Source organism: Anomaloglossus baeobatrachus, chromosome 2, assembly GCF_048569485.1.
Source record: "Anomaloglossus baeobatrachus isolate aAnoBae1 chromosome 2, aAnoBae1.hap1, whole genome shotgun sequence".
Taxonomy (NCBI): Eukaryota; Metazoa; Chordata; class Amphibia; order Anura; family Aromobatidae; genus Anomaloglossus; species Anomaloglossus baeobatrachus.
Window position 1 is genome coordinate 279,586,269 of NC_134354.1, and position 24,937 is coordinate 279,611,205.

Consider the following 24,937-nt stretch of genomic DNA (forward strand, 5'->3'; position numbering starts at 1 on the left):
AAAAAAGTCCACTCAAACTTCATCCAATGTGTTTTATTCACCAGGCATGCAGAGTTTTAACCTCAACCTCTTGCTTAATAATAACGTTGAGGTTGAAGCATTGCATGCTTGGATGACGTTGGAGTGCTCTGGACTTCTTTTTTCTTGAAACTTAAAAAACTCATTTGATATCTGCTATGGAGTTTGCACAATCTCCTATACAATTGCAATCCAAATTATTCAATCTCCATTGCAAATTAGGGTTTTTAGAAAATTCACAAACTTTCTGCTGCTTGCCATAAACCAAACAAACATGAACAACTTAGCTCAACAAAGCTTATATTACAACTACTAATATAACCACTAATCTAACAAGTGGTTTCTTAAAAGTCAACACATAATTCTACTGTTACTCACTACTGAAGTGTCAGAATTTTTCAAGTCCATCATGACACGCGACTTTAGAACTTAGTAGAGCCTCTTAGGCCTCTCTCACACATACGTGAAAATCACGAACGTGCCGCGAGACACGTATTTTCCCTGCGTGTTGCGTTTGGTAAGTACGTGTCTCTGGTACGTGAGAAACCTGCCAAACACGTACTGGAGGCACGTACGTGTGAAAGAGGCCTTAGGCTGTTATGACTTGCTCCAGATATGAATAGCCAGGAATCTGAGGAATCTTAGCTTATTCCTCATATGAAATGGCATCCAGTTCACTTATATTTTTGTGTTTGTACGTTCCAACGTCCTTCAAATCCTGCCAGAGATTTTCTATGGAGTTCAAGACAAGCATCTGTGATGCCCTAATCTAGACTCTTACAGAACATGTTCTGAAACCAAGCATTGGTGGACCTTTAGGTATACTTGGGATCATTGCCCTTTATGATAGTCCAATGACTAAAATGCTCCTGGTTACCCACAGAAAAACTGAGCATCACCAAGCCACCATCATGCTTCACAGTAAGCAGGATGTTCTTTTCAGTGAATGCTTCATTCTTCCTCCTCTAGATATATTGCTGATTCATAATTCAAAATATTTTTGGTTTCTATAAATAAAACTTGTCACTAGGTAAAAATTGGCCAGTTTTTTCTCTTTTATTTCCGCTGCTCCTGTTTTCAGTTTTGGCTTTTTTATTTAGTGTGCATTTCTATGATCTTTACAAGGGGCCTTATATCACAAAATATAAATGCACAGTAGACTAAAGGCACACTTACAGATTTCTGTGAGCCATGACCCAATGGTAAAGACCATAACAATTAGTACTAAATGAAAAAGCCCTCTCTTGAACCCTCTGGCAGATTTTAAAATAGCAAAAAAACCTCATAAAACTCACAAGAGCAGTGGTAATAAAAGAACAGCAAAACCTGACCACTTTTATCCTCCTTAAATGGGTATTCCTATAATAAAAGATACATTTAATTAAGCAAAAAATGTAGAAATAAATATTTTAGTAATTTACAGCTATTAAAAATGATGCTCCATTCCAAAAATAACCACCATTCATCTTCTAGAATAGGCCCCCTGGTGTTATGTCAGTGAGTTTTATCTGTACATCACAGGGGGTGTGCTTGCACAGTTCCTTTATCCTAAAAAATAATCCCTCTGGCGTACACAACATAAGTGAGACGCTGTCTGCACTCACATAAGTCTGACAGTGTGCGTACTGTCAATGTCACGCAGTTGTCAGACCTGTGTGAGTGCGGAGTAGGTCTGTCTGCAATCACTGCATATGCTCTCCAGCATTCATGATCCTCTGTGCGCTGTCAGACCTGTGTGAGCACAGGAAGTGTATCTGCAATCACTGCACACACTCCCCAGCATTCTGGATGCTCCTCACTGTTAGAGCTGTGTGAATGCGGGGAGTATATATGCAATTACTGCACACGCTCCTCAACATTCTGGATACTCCCCGCTGTGAGACCGGTGTGAATGTGGGAAATGTATCTACAATCACTGTACACACTCCTCAGCATTCTGGAGCCTATGCGCGCTATCAGACCGGTATGAGCGCGGGCTGTGTCTCATTTATGCCATTTATGGCTCACTGACGTAACGCCAGGTGGTCTATTCCAGAACATGAAAGGTGGTTCTTTTTTGAATGGAGCATCATTTTTAATAGCTGTAAATTACAACAATATTTATTTACACATTTTCTGCTTAATTAAATGTATCGTTTAAGATGAGACAACCACTTCAAGTGATTTTTCCTTTACTGAAACTTTTCGTGTGCTTTTGAATTACTAGAGGTGTATATCTTGGAGTTTGAACATGAAAACCTTCATCATTTCGTATGTTCCTAATTGTGTATACTGAAACCTTAGTGCCTGCTGTCAGCAAATTTGGCTGCTGGTCTTTACAGTCACTCTTGATTTTTGACCACCTGCGTCCTCAGTAATCTGGTCGCAGCCGTTGACAGCTTCCTTTTTCTGCCACATTCAGGTAGTGTAGCCAGTGTTCCTTGAACTTGCCAACTATGCCTTCAGCTGTATCTCTAGGAACATTCAATCCTAGTTAATGATCTCTTTATTAACTTTTTGTACTGACTCTAGATGTAGCTATATTTCTAACATGCAATCACATTAGTCATGTGTTTTTTTAAAGGGAGCAATTTATTTGAAAAATGCAAAAAAATGAATTGATGTAATTTTACTGCAGTTTCGGAAAATTATGGCACAAAAAGTAATCCCCAACTGCATCATGTGAACATGCGCTGATGAAATATTTTGTTCAGGGGGTTGAACAAGGACACATTCACATGGCAGGATTTTTCAGTAGCATTTTATAAGCCAAACCAGGAGTGGGTAAAAAAAAGCTGAAGAAGTTGAAGTGTTTCTATGATGCTCTTTATTTGCTTGTTCCAATTTTGGGTTTTGGCTTTAATATACTGATGGAAAACACTGTCCCAATACTTATGTGTGAAGATGGCCTAATTTTGAGACTACAGTAATCATAAAAATTGGCATTGTGTGTTGAATTTTTAAGAACCCACTTGCTATATTAGTTGTGTTTAGGTATTTCAAGTGAATTGGTTGAAATGATCTACCCTCAAAAGATACATGGTCATGCTGCTCTCTGAAAGGTAATGTCATCCATACCATTACTTACATAATGTGTGTTATTTCATATGCAAAAGAGGCTTAAAGTAAATCTGTCACCACATTTGACCTATCTAACCTATTAATATGGGCTTACAGGTTATATAGAATGAGTGAAAATAGTCATACTTATCTGCCCCATATCAGGTGCCTTGTTGTGGATAAATCATCTTTTATCACTTTATATAAATGAGTTCTTTCAGGCTATGGGGCAGATGCTGCCTGGAAGATAACTCCGCCTTCAGAGATTATTTTAAATAAAAGGGGCATTACCAGTGTGGTGTGTGATGGCCGCTCTCTGCTCTCACTGCAGAGCTGTGTGTGATTAGAACTGACATATCTGCAGGCTCCTCTCTGTTTCAGCCTCCATCTCACAGCGTTGCAATATTGTTGCAACGAAGCAGAGCTCAGGGAGCTGCAAAAAATTTGTTTGCAAGAAGCTAAATTTAATTTCTCCTGCTCTGTGTGAGTTACTTGTCTCACACTGGTAACGCCGCGTTCTATCTAAAATAATCTCTGGAGGCAGAGTTATCTTTCAGGCAACATCCTCCCCATAGCCTGGAAGAACTCATTTACATATAAGAAAAACATTGAGTTTTCTGGAATAAAACATAGGATTACAGCTTCCAAGGTATCATAGATGGCCATATAGACGGCTAAGGACGGTTTATCCTACAGATTCGCATTAAGTGCTTTGGAAATTTCAAAGCACTTCCTAAGTCCCTACTTCCCTGGCTGTTTTTTCTTGCAGCCCTACCTTCCTTTACTTGACTGAAACCCTTAGGCCGGCTTCTCACTTGCGATTTTCTCGCAGTAGTGCAATGCGAGAAATTCTCGCATTGCACTCGGACACATGTTAATCCATGAGGCAGCTCCTATCTGCTATTTTTTTCTCAGTCCAAATTGGACTGAGTAAAAAATCGCAACATGCTGCGTTTTGGAGAGTTTCTTGCGCGAGTCTCTCCAATGCAACTCTATGGGAGCGGGTAAATAAATGGACACCATCCTAGTGACATTCGTTTTTCTAATTACATTTATTGCTGGTTTCACAAAACACTGTAAACGATTGAGGTCTCACAATGTCGGTCAATCTATATCTCTGTCAGTCGGTCTCTCCCTCTTGGTCTCTATTCTCTCTCTGTCGGTCGGTCTGTCGGTCGGTCTCTCTCTCTGTCGGTCTCTCTCTCTGTCCATGTCGGTCTATTCCTCTCCCCCCCTCTCTCATACTCACCGATTCCCGATCACCGGCGCGACGCTGCACGGGGTTCTCACTGCTCCGGTGGCTTCTCCTCTTTTATAAAAGCCGGCTGCTCATTATTCAATCTCGTATTCCCTGCTTTCCCCGCCCACCGGTGCCTATGATTGTTTGCAGTCAGACACGCCCCCACGATGAGTGACAGCTGTCTCACTACAACCAATCACAGCTGCCGGTGGGCGGGTCTATATCATGCAGTAAAATAAATAAATAAATAATTAAAAAAAAACGGCGTGCGGTTCCCCCCAATTTTAATACCAGCCAGGGTAAAGCCACACGGCTGAAGGCTGGTACTCTCACGATGGGGAGCCCCACGTTATGGGGAGCCCCCCACCCGAACAATATCAGTCAGCAGCCGTCCGGAATAGCCGCATCCATTAGATGCGACTGTCCCGGGACTGTACAAGGCCATCCCGAATTGCCCTGGTGCGGTGGCAATCGAGGTAATAAGGAGTTAATGGCAGCCCATAGCTGCGACTAAGTCCTAGATTAATCATGGCAGGCATCTCCCCGAGATACCTTCCATGATTAACCTGTAAGATTAAGAAAATGAAGACATACACCAAAAAATCCTTTATTTGAAATAAATAACAAAAAAAACCAACCCTCTTTCACCACTTTATTCAAGACCCCAAATACCCTTCCATGTCCGACGTAATCCACAGAGGTCCCTCGACGCTGTCAGCTCTGCTACATCGGAAGCTAACAGAGAGCCGTCACAGACCACGACCGCTCTCTGTGAGCTCCCCGCAGCGACTGAAGTGAGTAGCGCTATCAGCGATGACGTCACTCAGGTTGTCCGCGGCCACAGATTTCAGCGGGAGGACTTCTGCTGTGGCCGCGAGTAACCTCAGTGACGGCACCGCTGATAGCGCGGCTCACTGCGGTCAGTCAGGGGATTTGCGGTCACCGGTGCGACCTTCACCGGTGACCGAAAATCAGACCATGCCACACAGACAGAGCCGCGGGATGACAATGAAGCCGGGTGACGTTCATCTGACTTCATTCTGATCGCGCGGCTCTGTCTGTGTCTGCTGTCAGCGGCTATTCAGCTCTGCTACATGGCTCTGTCTGTGTCTGCTGTCAGCGGCCATGTAGCAGAGCTGAATGGCAGATGAAAGCTGCTGAGAAAAAAAAAGGATCACACACGGATCACACACGCATTACACATGCTCTGCTAGCCTGGAAACAATTAAAAAAAGCATCACACTTGCATTGCACACTGACCTAACGTGAACTAAAATCGGTTGAGTTTTTTTCATGCAAGTCGGACCGATTTTACATGCGTAAGTGTGTTTCCTGCCTTAGGCTATGTGCAGACGGGACTATGTACCCGCAGATATATTCGCAGGTAAGTCCACAGGTTTCCCACAGCAACTCCCCGGAATCCGCAGCTATACATAGCTGCGGGATTCCAGCAAAATATCTGCGGAAAACCTGCGGACATTCATGTGACTTACCTGCGGACGTCCCGGCCTCTATCTCCATAGTGGAGAGGCGGGATTTCCACAGAAATAATTGACATGCAGTTACGTGTGGCTGCGGGACATCCGCACCATGTACTGCAGCCTCACATACCGCAGCATGGACACAGCATTACCAATGTCCCATAGGATAACATGGGGAGTGTCTGTAATTGTTAAAACCTGTGGATTTATCTAGAAAATACAGATTTTCCGCTGCAAATTTCGCGGGTACATAGTCCCATGGGCACATAGTCTAAGAATAGCACCTTCTGCAGAAAAATGTGCATTTGAGTGCAGCTTTCTAATAGTTGGTTTACTCTTTTAAGATTATACTACTGATGACATAAACTGCAGGAAGGAAAAACTGACACACAGGCCTCAATTCTTCATTTGCATTTGTTAAAGTCACTTTTCTTTTTTTCTTTTTGGATTCACGTTGTTTGTGCCTAAATCTTTAAAATGACACACCCAGTTCATGAATTTTGAACAAAGCAGAAAATATTTTTTTTTTCCTTTAACCGTTTTGTGACTTTGTACTGCAAAAATTTGGACATTACACAAACTGTTGCAAAAATTTTGACGTGCATAAAATCACTCCATGGAGACACTGGGGTACATCTGCACAAAACGTTTTTGTCGCAAAAGATGAATCAGGCGGATTTGTCTGGGGACTCCAAACGCAGCCCACAATGACAAACGAAATAATAACAGCTCACAGCTGCCACTAAGCCCTAAATTAGTAATGGGAGGCATCTATGAGACGCCCATCCCAAAACTCCTTATTTGAAATAAAATATAAAAAACCCCACCTTCTTTCACCAATTTATTAACCCCCAAAACACCCAGGTCCGATGTAATCCACACGAGGTCCCACGACGATTCCAGCTCTGCTACATCTGAAGGCACAGCGCACGGCCATAGAATGTGACTGCTTGCTGTGAGCTTCTGGCAGACACTGAGCCACGCGATATGAGGCGGCATCACTCAATTTATTTGCGGTCACAGCTGGAGGTTCCCACGGCCATCCACCTGTAACTGCAGGTAACTGGACTTCAGTTGACTTCATTAAACTCAATGACTTCACTGCCGGGGAGGTCACTGATTCCACAGGTCTCTATCTGCAGATTTGGTGCTGAAATTTTTACATCATATTTCTCCACCCAATCTACACCTCCTGGCAAATAAATCACATCACTATCACTTTTTTTGCCAGGAGGTGTAGATTGGGTGCATGAATATGGTGTAAAAATGTAACCACCAAATTTGCATCTCTTGGCCCAAAAATGCAAAAAACTGGTTTTTGATGCCGTTTCAGTGCGGTTTTCTGCCAAGAGATGCAAATTTGATGCTGAAATGCCTGAACCAGATTTTAGCATCAAATTTGCACCTCCTGGTTCGTACTGAAACGGCATGACAACCTTTTTTGCATTTATGGTCCAAGAAATGCAAATTTGGTGATGACATTTTTACAACATATTTCTGCTCCCAATCTACACCTCCTGGCAAAAAAAAAAATCGCATTACTACCGTATCATACCGCATGCTGTAGTGATGCAGGTTTTTTTGCCAAGAGGTGTAAATTGGATGCAGGAATATGCTGTTGAAATTTCAGCACCAGAGCTGCATCTCTTGGCAAACCCTCCCCACTCTTCTCTGCCATGGATTTGACAATCATGGGTAGAAGCAGGGTAGAAGCTGGGTACCCAATCATGGGTAGAAGCTGCTATTTTTAGGCTGGGGGGCCCAATAAGCATGGGTTTCCCCAGTCTGAGAGTAACAGCTACCACCTGTTGGCTTTATCATGGTTGGGTATCAAAAGTGGGACGGACAGCACACCAGTTTTAATTATTTATTTAAATAATTACCCCCCCCCTTATGCAGTTCCTCTTATTTTGATACAGCCGCAGACAGTGTTTGTGATTGTAAGCAGCCAAACACGCTGTCACACAAGCTGTGGGCGCTGTCTATCTGCAACCAATCACAGATTCCAGGACTGCCGGGGAAGCAGTGAATATGCATGAATCTAAATAAGTGGCCCCAAAAGAAGAATGAGGCAGTGACAGCTGTGCCTGACACTGGTAAGTATAGCTCTCTTGCTTTATTTTTATTTTTCCTATATTTTTTTTTTATTTCCTGAGTTGCCGGGTCTGGATCATTAGTTGGAGTTCCCTGAGAACTCCAGGCCCGGGTCCAGCACCCGGATACTTTTGAAACCATGCAGATCCGGACTTTTACAGTCCGGGTCCGCCCATCACAAGTTAAGATGTTTGAATGGATAAAATTTAGCAGCATTTTTTTTCAAGTAAATTTAAAAATCCTGGAATTTTTTTTTGGACCTATTTATTTTTGAAGTGACTTTTAAAATATGTGTGTGCACATAGCATCTTATAGTATCCAGAGAGAAGATACTTCAGGAAAACACCGGTAGTGTTCTTCCTGAAGCATCTTCATTGAAATCATTCTGGGTATTCTTTTTTTTAACTAATATATATATATATATATATATATATATATATAAGTAGTGAACAGCTTTGAAATAGAAGTCATCAGAAGAATGGTCAGATTACCTCAATTTGCCTCTTCATTGCTTTTAAAGCCTTGACCATTGAGGAAGGATTCTCCAGTTGTGATGTCTGTGTTACCCCACCATTAAACCACTTGTAAATAATACACGGACTGCATGCGACTTGGTTCAAATTGGCCACAGCAGCCTTTATTACCTACTGTTTACATTCTAACACAAGGGAGCGCCGTCCAACGGGCGATCCCAACAAATAACAATAGGTAACACAGTAATACTAATACAGTATATATAACCCTGGGTAGGCCCAGTCCAGAAACCACTTCTTACCCCAATATTCCTGTCCGCAACACACCGACTAAGATATGAGGTATTAATCACCCATGGATTAATACCCCCTAACTTTTGCAGAACCCCGTGCCTGCAACATCCCGGAACCCGGAGCCACCATACCAAGATAGTGTCTCTCGGTCTAGTTACCATTCCCTTCAAACCGCCTCTGTACCAGACCTACCCCCCCGCTGCTGTTACAAAACAAATCAACCAAACCGGATATTCCCACTTCACAAAAAACAATGACAAGACACCTCTGTCTAAGCACTCAACCATCTCACGCCACATATCTTTCCCTCCTTTTTTTTTTGTATATATCCACCACACTGTACTCAAGCACAAAAGAGGGTGGGCGGTGATCAGACTTCATCCGAAGTCACAAGAGAAGGTATGACACCCCCCTTCTCTTATCTACCCTCGTATACTCCCTCTCCTCCTTCTGAGACTCCTCCTTCCCACCAATCCCATCCTTCTGCCTCCTATAAATCCACCAATCCCTATCCCTATTAACCCCATCACTCCATCACTCCTTCCCTTCCCTCTAGTCATGTCGCCCCTCCACCCTATGCGTTCCATGGCTTTCTGAAACAGTTAAAATGGAATGTGTGTAATGCAAGTCATTGTAAAATTGCAGCACATACAGTATGTTTATTTTTTTACTATTGTTTAAAGCGCTTTTTCAGATGGGTTCTTGAGCCTAAAGCAGGGATGGGGAACATTTATTTCTGCCATAGACCATTTGGAAATTTTTACCATCATTCATGGGCCGCACAAAATGATCAACTTGAAAATTACCCTGCTATGTTTGGTCAAACAATTAACTCACTGTGGTGGCTTGAGCTTCTTTTTTGTGTGGCTATCATATTTGGCAATATTAATCTTGTTGTTACTCACAACTGCTTTTCCAGGTATGTGTCATCTGGGACTGCATTGGTCCTACCCTAGCTGGGTACCATTGTATATGTAATATTGGGTGAAACTGGGATTACCTGGGTTTTTGGTGTTACCGGCACTGGGGTTCTGGGTCCCTAAGGGGGTAGGCCTTGCATTCTGGTGGGGATGCAGAACCTTGTAGCACCCTGAGGGGTTCAGAGGCGCTAAACAGGCACAGGAGATGTGCACTTGTGATCACTGCAAAGGGCATGGTCTAAAAACCGTTCTGTCACACTTACAGTTATAATGTATTGCAAAGTACTAAAAGTTAATATCCCATATATGGCTAAGAAAAAAAAAAGATTTACTAAAAGGGAATTTAAAAAAAATAAATAAAAAAAATGTAAATTTAAAAGTGTATTTTTTTTTGTTTTAAAAAAAAAAGCTCTATATGACTTTGTCAGCAAAAAAATAAAAAAATTATAGCTCTCAAAATATGGCGATTCGAAATCTTTTTTACATCGTTGCTTTAGTGTGTGATAGCAGCTAAACCTAGAAACCCAATATAAATCTGGTATCACTGTAATCTAAATAACTCGAAGACTAAAACCTTATCACTTATACTGCATGGTGAATGGTGTAAAAAATAATTAAAATAAATTCTTGACCTACTGTTAATTTGTTTATTCAGCCTCCCAAAGATCACATTAAGGGGCAATTGCTAGCGATGTCCAGCGCGATAGCACCCGCCCCCGTCGCACATGCGATATGTGGTGATTGCTGCCGTAGTGAACATTATCTCTACGGCAGCTTCATACGCACATACCTGGTCGGCGACTTCGCTGTGACTGCCGAACAATCCCTCCTTCATGGGGGAGGTACGTTCGGCGCCACAGCGACGTCACCGCGACGCCACTAATCGGAAGGCCAATAGAAGCAGAGGGGCGGAGATGAGCGGAACATAACATCCCACCCACCTTCTCCTTTCCGCATTGCCGGCGGGACGCAGGTAAGGAGATGTTTGTTGCTCCTGCGGGTTTACACACAGCGATGTGTGGAGCTGCAGGAACGACAAACAACATCGTACCTGCGGTCGAACCGACATTATGGAAATGAACCGTCGATAGATCAGATCAGCGATTACACAGATCAGCGATATTGTACGCTTCTGTGCTCGTTCATCATCGCACCTAGGATTTACAATTTGCGATGTCGCTACCAGCGCCGGATGTGCGTCACTAACGACGTGACCCCGACAATATATCGGTAGCGATGTCACAACGTGTAAAGCCCGCCTAAGGCTTGGCTCTCATTTATCCTGCACTATACACTAAACACACTGAGGTTTACATATAAATCTCTGAAATGCATCATTCAGACAGAAATGCCATTGAAACATTCACTATAATGAGGCAGAGGGAGTCACTTTAGACTGTGGCTGGCCTATGATCTGGCGGTGTTGATCTTTTAGTGTTCATAAAAGCACAGTCGGCCACAGTTTTATGCACCTCTGAAAAGATGGACAAAGCTGGACAGCGGTCAGAGTGCAATTGTATTTCTGCCTGCCTCATTATAGGGAATAGATCCCTTGCGGGTATGATGTGAATCACATCATTCAGATATTTCGATATAAACCCCAAAGTGCTCAGCGTAGAGCACACGATTAATGTAATCCATAATGTCATTTCAAATATTCTTAATAAAAGCTTCAACTCATTTCCCAAAAAAATCAAGTCCCCACTCAGGTCCATAATCTGTCAGTTTAAATATAAGGGGCTTCCATGTTACTGGTAACACAAAGGCACCGGACAAGCACCATGGCTTCCCCCAAAAAGTTCAGCAAAATCTGTGCTCCCAAATCCAAATGCCCCCCTTCTGAGCCCCATAGTGTGCCTGAACCACATTTAGCATTCACGTTTTGCATTTCTGTAGTGCGGACGGCCCGCTTAAAGAAGACCCTCCACCAGGATTTTCATATATAAACTAAAGCCAGTGCTGTACTGGCGCGATCATGCTGATTCTAAACATGACTTTAGTTGTGAGATCGGATATATACTTTCTGAAATAATGGAAAGTTTGAAATACACTGTTATTTGAAGATAACATCTACAGAATATGGAATAGGTGGGTCGGTTTTGGCTAGGTATTCCTGCCCCTGACTTCCTGTCTATTCTTCCTCCCCCTGTCTTACTGTCTTAGGCTACATTCACACATCCGGTTTTTGCTCTGCGGCACGCCCCGCGCTCTGCAGAAAAACTGCAACCGTTTTTTTTTCCGCTGGTTGCGGTTTTTTTGCATAGACTTACAATAGTGCCGTATTGTGCCGCATGGGCTTGCGTTCGGTCCGGTTTTTGCCGCATGCGGCAGATTTAGCCGATGCTGCGGCCGGATGGAACGTTCCCTGGCACGTTTTTTTGCTCCGGCAAAAAAAACGCATCACGCCGCATCCGGCCGCTGCGGCGCATTTTTCAATGCATGCCTATGGACGCCGGATGCGTCGCGATGCGGAAAAAACGCATCCAGCCGCCGCATGCAGTTTCTTCCACTGCGCATGCTTAGTAGCGTGCCGCAACTGGAAAAAAACGGACGGGCCGCATGTAAAAACGTATTCAAAGGATGCGGTGTTTTCGCCGCATCCGTTGCATAGGTTTCACAGCCGGATTGAGCCGCACTGCTCAAACCGGATGTGTGAAAGTAGCCTAAGGCACATCTGGTTTGAGCAGTGCGGCTCAATCCGGCTGTGAAACCTATGCAACGGATGCGGCGAAAACACCTCATCCTTTGCATAAGTTTTTACATGCGGCCCGTCCGTTTTTTTCCGGTTGCGGCACGCTACTGAGCATGTGCAGTGGAAGAAACCACATGCGGCGGCCGGATGTGTTTTTTTCCGCATCTCGCCGCATCCGGCGTCCATAGACATGCATTGAAAAATGCGCCGCAGCGGCCGGATGCGGCGCGATGCGGTTTTTTTTGCCGGAGCAAAAAAGGTGCCAGGGAACGTTCCATCCGGCCGCGGCATCGGCTAAATCTGCCGCATGTGGCAAAAACCGGACCGAACGCAAGCCCATGCGGCACAATACGGCACTAATGTAAGTCTATGCAAAAAAACCCGCAACCGGCGGCAAAAAAAAAACGTTTGCGGTTTTTCTGCAGAGCGCCGTATTGTGCCGCAGAGCAAAAACCGGATGTGTGAAAGTAGCCTTACCTACCTCCTTCCTGCCCCTTGTAATAAGAGAGATGGGGAGGAAGGACAGGCAAGCAGACAGGAGCAGGGTGTCAGTTTTAGCATACAGCTGACATCCACTGCGCTATTTTCTTATTCCTCAGTGCTGCCTTATTATGGCTCTAAGCAATGAGGCCCCTAATGACCTCTGTAAAAAGCATCATTAGTAACTCTTGGCTTTAAGCCTAAAACTGAATTGTAAAAGAAGTTGGCATTTTGATAAGTTAATGTTTATTTGTTTGTTCCTTTGAGAATACATACCTTATAACAAAATTACAGATTTTGGGGGGTCTTATGGACAAAGTGATCTCTTTATTTTCTCATTACTGCTATAGCAATGGTTAGTCGAGCTGTTCTGACAGGCCCTAATGAAAAAGAAAGACTTTAGTGATCCTATAACTAAATACTAAGACTCTGATCACATGTCGAATAGTAATTTCTTTTTATGAATGTTTTGGGATGATAAAAGCAGAAACACAATCATCCAGTACAGGATGCTTGCATTTTAGTGGGAGTGGAAATTTCTTATAATGTTTTCTGGTTGAGGCTGTGTGCACACTTTGCATTTTTCTCACTTTTGATGTTATGTCAGTGCCGATTTGTCACAAAACCTGAAGCATTTCCTGATACCGGCAATGTGGATAAGAATCCTGAAGCCTAGTGCACATGTTGGGTGTTTTCTCCTTGCAGATTTAGCGCAGACTTTAAGTTAGCGCAGCATGTCAATTCTTTCAGCGTTTTTGCTGAAGATTTCACTCATACTAATGAATGGGAAAATCTAAAGCGATATCGCGCTGCAAAAATGTGGCAGAAAGGCACGTTTTTGAAGCTGCATTTTTCCTGTGAAGAGATGGAGAAAAATTTCAGAAGAAATTTCTGCACCAAATACTTAATGTGCACATACCCTTACTGGCCAGCAGAAAAACCCAAAACACAGGTATCATTTGGATCCATTTTTCTTTTAATTTGAAATCTTTGAGAAATAGATAATAACAAATGGTCATCTGCTGTGTTATCCAATAAGGGATCAGTTTTTGAAGCACTGCACTTGCTCAGAACACTTGAGGTGTTCAGTGATACCGCTAGTAAAAACGGATCCAATAAAAACCAGACATAAAAGGTAGCAAAACGGAAAATAAATTGTGCAGACTTTTTCTGCCATTTGCAACGGGTCCAGTTTTAAAAACTTGATATGTTAGAAACAGATGACAACTGGATATGTGAACACGACCCTAGAAATAGACTGTTTCTACAGCTTATATTATTGGACACGCCATTACTAATGTCTCCGAGTAATGTGTTCTTAGTGCATTACGCCTTTCAATGTTCCTGAAGTTCATTGCTTATTCTGCTGATGTTACACAAGTTTATTATTCTTATTAATTACAACTGTTCTAATATCTGGTCCATCTGTTCGGACGGCTCATATTTTATGCCTTGACACCTGTGCAGCCATTTGACTGCTGGTGATATATGTCCAGTTTCTAAAAGGACTGTCGGTCTATAAACGGGTCTCTGATGTGAAGCACAGCTGTTACCTTAGTGCATATGGTCTTGCTGACCGACACTGATCCTAAATTTAGACACCACCCTTAGGAGTTAAATGACGACTTGTGTATTTGCAAAAATGTAAAAAACAATATCTGAAACCGTAACGTTAACTTATATTCACCTCTGGATTTGTACAAAAAATGAGATGAGATATGAAGAGATGTAACCCAGACCGGGAAGAGATTTTCCATGCAGAAATAGATGTGTTGGGCACCTTTTCACGCCTTGGTGATATCTGCAGCATATTTACAGCCAATGTGGGCACTCACTGTACGGGTGAGTTCACAAGAACATATATTCAGCAAGGTTAGCACACGGACTAATGTTATTCATGCTGCATATGTTTTTTTCATGGATACAACACATACCGATTACAATCTATGGTGCTATTCCCATGTCCATGTTTTTTTTGACAGAACTGATGAAAAGGACCAATACAAGTCTATGAGTCCATGACATACATGTAAAGCACACGCGTGGCATCAGTGTACTATGAATGTGCTATCCATATTTGAAATTGTAAAAGATAAGAGAAACTTTGTCATTTATTTATCCATCCGTGAAAAAGACTGATGACACACTGATAGTAACAACGGCCCATACAGTGATACAAATCATTGAGGACACAGGTACCATTTTTTTCACATACATGTTTAACCCCTGACCAACATATGACGTACAGGTACATCATATGCCGGCTCCTTGAATTTGATGTGGGCTCACAAGCCAAACACACATTTTTCCCAGGAAACAATGGCTGTTTCCCTCAGCCATCGTCTTCCTCTAAGGGTGTAGTGGTGCTCTTCTCGCAACTTTTAACCTGTTATTTACATTAGATGTGCGCTTGCAGGGGGCGCATCATTCTGTGTGCCATCGGCACGCCCATGACACGATCGTGAGGCCCAATGGGTTGCCATGGCGGCCGGGGAACTCCTGAAGACCTGTCATGATAGTACACCTGTGAAAGTCATCCTGTAGCTGACGTTCATAAGAGATTGTGGTTTTTACTATACATATGTATGTATGCATGTATGTATGTATGTGTGTGTGTGTGCATGTATATATATATCTATATATATATATATATAAAATATATAAAGCTGTGTGTATGAGTATGTGTGTGTATGTGTGCATGTATGTGTATGCATGTTTTGACGGGAAAATTTAACCCCGCGCTTTACAGTTACACTCCAGAAAACCTGCCTCCATTAAAGTCAATGGAGCTGCGAGCTATAAGTTATTAATAGCAGCTGTGATTGGTTGTTAAAGCTTATGTGTGAGGTGATAAGATGTCAGGGGGGAGACGGATAGAGAGAGACAGAAAGAGACAGAGAGTGAGAGAGACAGACAGTCAAAAAGAGAGAGAGACAGAGTCAAACAGACAGAGAGAGAGAGAGAGAGAGAGACAGTCAAAGAGACAAAAAGACAGTCAAAGAGACAGAGAGAGAGAAAGACAGTCAAAGAGACAAAGAGAGAGATAGACAGTCAAAGAGACAGAGGCAGACAGTCATACAGGGAAAGAGAGAGAGACAAGGAACGAGACAGGGAAAGAGACAGAGACAGGGACAGTGACAGGGAAAGAGACATGGAAAGAGACAGACGGGGAAAGAGACAGACGGGGAAAGAGACAGACGGGGAAAGAGACAGACGGGGAAAGAGACAGACAGGGAAAGAGACAGACAGACAGACCAACACAGAGATAGAGAGAGACAGACACAGAGATAGAGAGAGACAGACAGCGAGACAGACACACAGAGACAGACACACAGAGACTGGGAGAGACTGTTACTATCCCGGGCAATGCCGGGTGCTACAGCTAGTATACAGTTAGATCCAGAAATATTTGGACAGTGACCCAATTTTCGCGAGTTGGGCTCTGCATGCCACCACATTGGATTTGAAATGAAACCTCTACAACAGAATTCAAGTGCAGATTGTAACGTTTAATTTGAAGGTTTGAACAAAAATATCTGATAGAAATTGTAGGAATTGTACACATTTCTTTACAAACACTCCACATTTTAGGAGGTCAAAAGTAATTGGACAAATAAACCAAACCCAAACAAAATATTTTTATTTTCAATATTTTGTTGCGAATCCTTTGGAGGCAATCACTGCCTTAAGTCTGGAACCCATGGACATCACCAAACGCTGGGTTTCCTCCTTCTTAATGCTTTGCCAGGCTTTTACAGCCGCAGCCTTCAGGTCTTGCTTGTTTGTGGGTCTTTCCGTCTTAAGTCTCGATTTGAGCAAGTGAAATGCATGCTCAATTGGGTTAAGATCTGGTGATTGACTTGGCCATTGCAGAATGTTCCACTTTTTTGCACTCATGAACTCCTGGGTAGCTTTGGCTGTATGCTTGGGGTCATTGTCCATCTGTACTATGAAGCGCCGTCCGATCAACGTTGCGGCATTTGGCTGAATCTGGGCTGAAAGTATATCCCGGTACACTTCAGAATTCATCCAGCTACTCTTGTCTGCTGTTATGTCATCAATAAACACAAGTGACCCAGTGCCATTGAAAGCCATGCATGCCCATGCCATCACGTTGCCTCCACCATGTTTTACAGAGGATGTGGTGTGCCTTGGATCATGTGCCGTTCCCTTTCTTCTCCAAACTTTTTTCTTCCCATCATTCTGGTACAGGTTGATCTTGGTCTCATCTGTCCATAGAATACTTTTCCAGAACTGAGCTGGCTTCATGAGGTGTTTTTCAGCAAATTTAACTCTGGCCTGTCTATTTTTGGAATTGATGAATGGTTTGCATCTAGATGTGAACCCTTTGTATTTACTTTCATGGAGTCTTCTCTTTACTGTTGACTTAGAGACAGATACACCTACTTCACTGAGAGTGTTCTGGACTTCAGTTGATGTTGTGAACGGGTTCTTTTTCACCAAAGAAAGTATGCGGCGATCATCCACCACTGTTGTCGTCCGTGGACGCCCAGGCCTTTTTGAGTTCCCAAGCTCACCAGTCAATTCCTTTTTTCTCAGAATGTACCCGACTGTTGATTTTGCTCCTCTAAGCATGTCTGCTATCTCTCTGATAGATTTTTTCTTTTTTTTCAGCCTCAGGATGTTCTGCTTCACCTCAATTGAGAGTTCCTTAGACCGCATGTTGTCTGGTCACAGCAACAGCTTCCAAATGCAAAACCACACACCTGTAATCAACCCCAGACCTTTTAACTACTTCATTGATTACAGGTTAACGAGGGAGACGCCTTCAGAGTTAATTGCAGCCCTTAGAGTCCCTTGTCCAATTACTTTTGGTCCCTTGAAAAAGAGGAGGCTATGCATTACAGAGCTATGATTCCTAAACCCTTTCTCCGATTTGGATGTGAAAACTCTCATATTGCAGCTGGGAGTGTGCACTTTCAGCCCATATTATATAAATAATTGTATTTCTGAACATGTTTTTGTAAACAGCTAAAATAACAAAACTTGTGTCACTGTCCAAATATTTCTGGACCTAACTGTATATCTATAAAGCTGAGTTTGTGTGTATGTGTGTGTATATCCGCAAAAGGAATCTGCACCATAACATTTACAATCACAAAATTTTGCACAGACACCTTATTTGGCTCATGGAACGTCATATACTATGTTTTGAGGGGAAAATTTAACACCGCGCTTTACAGTTATTCACCAAAAATCCTGCTTACATTAAAGTCAATGGAGCTGGGAGCTACAGGTCATTAACAGGAGCTCTGATTAGTTGCTATAGGCAACTAAGAACATTCTTAGTATAAAACAGTTTATGTGTTAGGTAATATAGTTTTGGTGGAGAGACAGACAGGGAGGCAGACATACAGAGACAGACCGGGAGATAGAGACAGACAGAGAGAGGCAGACAGGGAGAGACAGACAGAGAGATAGAGACAGGGAGAGACAGAGACACAGAGAGAGAGAGAGCGAGAGACAGAGAGAGAGAGGCAGATAGGGAGAGACAGATAGAGACATACAGAGACAGACAGAGCGAGACAGACAAGCAGAGAGATAGAGAGAGAGACAGAGTGAGGAAGTGAAACAGAGACAGACAGAGAGAGAGACCGGAAAAAGAGACATATAGACAAAAAGACAAACAGACAGAGACGAACAGAGCAAGAGACAGAGTCAGAGAGAGCGAGAGATAGAGAGAGAGAGAGAGATGGATAAAGAGAGAGATAGAGAGAGGCAGACAGGGAGAGAGACAGAGATAGAGGCACAGAGACAGACTGACAGAGAAAGACAGACAGAGAGAGACAGAGAGAAACAGACAGAGACAGACAAAGAGATAGAGACAGATAGAGAAAGGCAGAGATAGACAGTCATTCAGGGTGAGAGAGAGACAGACAGAGAAAAGAGAGAAAGACAGAGAGATAGGCAGACAGGGAGAGAGACAGACAGAGAGATAAAGACAAAGAGAGACAGAGACAGACAGAGAGAGACAGACAGAGAGAGAGACAGAGAAAGGGAGACAAACAGAGAGGGAGACAGACAGGGAGGCAGACAAACAGATAAGGAGACAGACAGATAGATAGGAAGACAGACATAGAGGGAGATAGACAGACAGGGAGAGTGAGAGAGTGGGAAAGAGGGAGACAGACAGAGAGCGAGACAGACAGACAGGGATAGTAAGAGAGTGGGAAAGAGGGAGAGTGGGAGAGTGACACTTAGTTACTATCCCGGGCATCAGCTAGTATATATATATTGATTGCAGTTTCAAGTCACCTAAATGGACTAACAAATGCAGGAAAAAGTGGACAAAAAAAATGTTTTTTTTCATAGATATGATAAAAATATATTAAAGTTCAAAAGATCTATCAAAGTATCAAATAAATTAACCCCATCGATAAATAGCGTAATGAGGAAAAAAATCAAAACTCCAGAATTAAGTTTTTTTGACCCCTCAACACTTCAATAAAATGCAACAAGAGACGATCAAAACATCATACCTACCCCAAAATGGTATCAGTAAAAATAGCAGCTCATGGCGCAAATCATAAGCCCAGACTCAGCCCCATCGATCAAAAATTGAAAGTGATATAAGTCTCAGAAAATGACACAAGTGAATTTTTTTTTTTATACAAATTTTCTAATTTTCTCACCACTTAATTAAAATAAAAATCTATACATACTTGATATCTGCATAATCAGACTGGTATTGAGACTTATAATGCCAGGCCAGTTGTAATGTATAGTAAATAAAACCTCAAAAAAGTAATTGCAGAATTGCGCTTCTTTTGCTATTTTGCTACACTTGGAATTTTTTCACCGCTCCCCAGTACATCAAATGATTAAATGAATGGTGTCATTCAAAAATTCAACTCATTCCGCAAAAAATCAAGTCATTATATAGCTATATGCACGGAACAAAAATAAAAAAAAGTTATATCTCTTGAAAGAAAGGGAGTAAAAATGAAAGCTCTAAAAAGGAAAATTGCCCCGAAAGGAAGGGGTTAAACATAGGGATGATCGAATATCACAAATATTCGGCAATATTCGGTTTCGCGAATATCCGACGAATCAGTCGCCGCTATGCGAATATTCGATGCGCAGTGTAAGTCTATGGGAAGCCCGAATAGTTGCTATTCGGCAGCTATTCGGGTTTCCCTTAAGCCTGCTATACACGAGTCGATCTATTGTGCGATAGCACGAGCGATCGTACCCGCCCCCATCGTTTTTGCGTCACTGGCAAATCGCTGCCCGTGGCGCACAAACTCGTTTAACCCCCGTCACATGCACTTACCTTCCATACGACCTCGCTGTGGGCGACGAACGTCCACTTCACTTCCTGAAGTGGGAGGGACGTTCGGCGTCACAGCGACGTCACACGGCAGCCGGCCAATAGAAGCAGAGGGGCGGAGATGAGCGGGATGTAAACATCCCGCCCACCTCCTACCTTCCATTAAGCCGGCGGGTGCCGTGGGACGCATGTACGCTGTGTTCATCGTTCCCGTGGTGTCACACGGAGCAACATGTGATGCCACGGAAACGATGAACAACCTGCACCCATGAAAATAAACGATATTATGAAAGTTAACGACGAGTACACGACTCACGATTTGTGAGCAATACTGCGTCGCTCGGAGGTGTCACACGAGACGACGTTGTTCGCTATGCCGGATGTGCGTCACGAAAACCGTGACCCCGACGACATATCGCACGATATATTGTCTCGTGCAAAGCCCGCATTAGACTTACATTGCGCATCGAATATTCACAAATAGTCGAATAGTGGCGACCTATTCGGCGAATATGGATGTTGCCGAATATTTGAGGTATTCGATCATCCCTAGTTAAACACAGATGTGTGAATGAGGCTTAGTATATAAATAAGTGTTACCTTTCATAGTAATCCAGAGAGTAATGATAATGTGGTGACAGCTAAAAAGGGATTTCAATCGAATATAAAGTTATTAAACTTATTGGCATATTATGTAAACTTAGTGAAACATTTGAAATATTTTTAAAAGTATAAGTTGTAGATTTAACCCATTCAGTTCACACAACAGCCTTATTCTCAAGCTTCAGAAGCAAGGACCAGGAAACACTATGCGCATAGGTAGTGATGAGTGGACTCGCAGATAACCAGGACCAGCTGATTCCGTTGATCCGGTTTTTAAAATCTGGTTCTGGTCCAGATTCTGGTCCCCATATAAGTCTATAGGGACTAGAATCTGGTGATTAAAAATGGTGGTAGAAAGGATAGGAGGATGAGAGCAAGCGCACTGTACTTACCGAGACACTGACATGGCTGTACACTGCTCCCAGGCCGTGCATTCTCTTCCAGTGCCATGCATTAGGCTCATTTCATATGCAGTGCTTTCCCCATTCACTGGTGCCTGTGATTAGCTGCAGTCAGACGCAACCCCACCCTGAGTAGCAGCATGTCAGCTGACTGCAATCAATTACAGGTGCCAGGATGGCTGGTGGGCAGGGAAAGCAGTGCAACTGTCTGAGGGTCAGTATCATGGTATAAAAATAAATAAATTAAATAATTGTTGTAGGGCCCCCCATATTATGATACCCAGCACATATAAAGCCCATGGTAATAGGCTGCAGCCCCCAGCCCTGCGCTTATCTTGGCTGTGTATCAAAATAAGAGGAACTGCATGTAAATAAATAATTTTGATACCCAGCCATAATAAAGCCCAACCACTGGGGTCTGGTATTCTCAGCCTGGGTTGTCCCATGGTTATTGGAACTCCTTCGGCTAAGAATAGCAGCCTTCAGCCGCTCTGGAATTGTAATATCCATTAGATGCGACAAGCCCAGTGCTTTACCAGGCTCTTCTTAATTGCCTCTTCACCCCTTTATTAATCCCAAAACCCAGGTCTGACGTTTTCCACATGAGGTCCCACAACGATTCCAACTCTGTTACATTACTGAAGGCACAGCGTACGGGCATAGAACATAACCGCCCGCTGTGAGCTTCAGGCAGAGACTGAGCCACATTGATGAGTGGTGACACCACTCAGGTTATTTGCAGTCACAGTTAAAGGTTCCCACGGTCCTTCACGTGTGACCACAGGTGATCTGACTTCAGGTGACCTTATTGAACTGAGTGATCTCACCTCAAGTGATGTCACTGAGTTCACAGACCGACATCTCCTGGCAGAAAACTGCATTGTTTTGCCAAGAGATGCAGATTTCGTGCTGAAATTTCTACACCATATTCCTGCACCCAATTTACATCTCCTGGAAAAAAAACACGTCAAAACACTATGCGGTTTTCATGTGATTATGATGCGATTTTTTTTTCCAGGAGGTATAGATTGGGTGCAGAAATATTGTGTAAACATTTCAGCACCAAAGCTGCATCTCTTGACCAAAAATTTACAAAAACGGTTTTGATGCCATTGTGGTGCAGTTTTCTGCCTCGAGGGGCAAATTTGGTGCTGAAATCTGGTGCAGACATTTCAACTGGCTGTTTGGGGTTAATAAAGGGGTAAAAGAGATGGTTTTGTTTGTGTTTTATTTCAAATAAAGGATTTTTTTGATTTTTGTCTTTATTTCTTTTCATTTACAGTTTAGTAATGGGGGGGTCTCATAGACCTCTCCCATTACTAATCTAGGGCTTAGTGGCAGCTGTGAGCTTTCATTAACCCCTTATTACCTCGATTGCCATCGCACCAGGGCAATCGGGATGAGTTGGGTAAAGTGCCGGAATTGTCGCATCTAATGGATGTGACAATCTGCAGGCTGATATTTTTAGGCTGGGGGGGCTCAATAAGAATGGGTTTTCCCGGCCTGAAAATACCAGCTACCAGCTGTCAGGTTTATCATGGCTGGGTATCAAATTTGGAGGGGATGGCACATCATTTTTAAAAATGATTCATTTAATAATTTTAAAAAGCCACATGTAGTCCCTCATATTTTGATACACAGCCAAGATAATCACACAACTGGGGGCTGCAGCCTGTAGCAGTATGCTTTAACTGTGCTGAGTATCATAATATAGGGGGACCCTACACTAATTTATATATTTATTTTTACACACAGACAGCGTCTCTGATTGAAAGCAGTCAGACATGCTGTCACACAGGGTGGGGGCACGTTTGACTGGAAACAATCAGAGATGTGAGGACTGCCAGTGGGCGGGGGAAGCAGTGCATATGCATGAAGAATAACAAGCAGCCCCTGGAAGTATCGTTACACCCATGAGGAGACTTGTAAGTATAAAGCGCTTGCTCCAATGCCCCTATCCCTTCTACCACCATTCTTATGCTCCTGATTCGGGTCCCCATAGGCTTATCTGGGGACTGGCATCCTGACAGATATCCGGGATCTGCTGATCACCGGCATCTGCGAGTCCATCCATCATTATTAATGACACAAAACTTTGTAGAATTTAAAAAATTTAGCTTGATTGTATATTATTATAGAAAGACCTAGATAAATTGCCATCATGAACAAAAATATGGCAGATGAAGTGCAATGATGATTAATGTAATTTAATGCACTTAAACCACAGTAAACATATTGCTGCATATACAGGATAATTCAGAAAGGATTATGCAAAAATAAAGGCCGGTAGTTAAAGTAACATCATTGGTAAATGGCCAATGATTGAACATTAAAGCAAGACGGGCTTAGTTTCCCACATCAATAATAGTATAGACACAGTACAGATCAAAAGTGTCAGGATTATGATGATCCTCTACTTTCCATTTTAATGTTCACTGATACCTTTATCAGAACATTTGATTAACTACACTGGAAGTAAAGGTTCATCAGTGATACGCTGGTGTCCAGGGGGCATGGTGGGGATATGGTCTTCTCCTGCTGCTAGTAGCTGCCAGCCACCTAATACTAGCTCCGTCTATTCAGTCCAAGATCAAGGGGCACGTCCTGCTCACTGCTAGTAGCTGCCTGCCACCTGATAATAGCTCCTTTTATCTAGTGTGGGGTGTGGTAGGCGTGTGGCCAGCTCCTAGATGTAGGACTGCAGAGAAGGAGATATAAGGGGGTTGGCAGCAACTAGTAGAGAGCAAGGACATGCCCCACCATTCCCCTGATCTTCTACTGAACAGAAGCGGATGTTAAATGTGTCTGACAGCTACTAGTAGCCAGTAGCAGGCCATGCCCCCCTATGTGTGACATGATGTCCCAAAATGGAGGGGGAGCACCAAGGAAAAACTCAGACATCAAAATTAATTGCAGGTACTGGGAGGATCGGAAACAACACATGAATTCATATTATCTTTATAGTTTAGGAAGGCATTGCCATTAGAATAATTTTCTATCACTCGTTGTACCACTTTAAGATTGGCATTTCGTGGCATGTAGGAATAAGATTAGCTGAATTCATTAAGAAATGCACACCACTTAATGTATTTAATGTATCTTACCAGATGCATGTGCCTCCGTGTGCCTCCCCAGAAATGTTATTCTGGTCAGAGATCGGAGATACATTTCTGGTATAATAAATGCCACCACTCTTGATAATTTTAACAGGTGAGCAAAATGCTAAAAATTGCAACATTTTTCCATACGAATGTCTCCAAAATGATGGACATATATACCAGGAAATGGTCCAGGATTGGGGTCATATATACCAGGAAGGGGCCCAGGATGGGGGACATATATACCAGGAGGTGTATCAAGATGGGGACATATATACCAGGAAGGAGCCCATGATGGGGAATGAATATATCAGGATGGGGACATATATACATGGAATGGATCCAGGATGGGAGACATACTGTATATACCAGGAAGTGGACCAATATGAGGGTCATATATACCAGGAAGTAGATCAGAAGAGGGGACATATACCAGGAAGCTGCCCAGGATGGGGAACATATTTATCAGAATGGGGACATGTATACCAGTAAGAAGCCCAAATGGGAGGCATATATACCAGGAAGTGGATGAGGATGGGAGACATATATACCAGGAAGGGGCCCAAGATGAGGGATATATATACAGTATCTTGGAGGGACCCAGGATGGGAGACATTAGTAGAGGATGGGGGGCATTAATATACAATGAAGGGGTGGGCTAATAGCATTTAAAATGCAACAAGGGCCCATACATCTGATCAACATGCAGGGGGAGCACAGGTTCAAAGTTTGCATCGGGGCCCATTGGACTCTAGTTACACCTTTGGTGCTCAGGTTAAATAAATTATTGAAAACTATTGTGCCAAAACAGTA

The 24,937-nt window shown here is 42.9% G+C and overlaps 1 protein-coding gene across 1 annotated transcript in view; it reads left to right on the top strand.

Moving 5' to 3' along the window:
- The window catches only part of LOC142291353 (myosin-binding protein H-like), a 196,870-nt gene that overhangs the window by 92,000 nt on the left and 79,933 nt on the right, over positions 1–24,937 (top strand). The gene's annotated exons all lie outside the window — the stretch shown is intronic.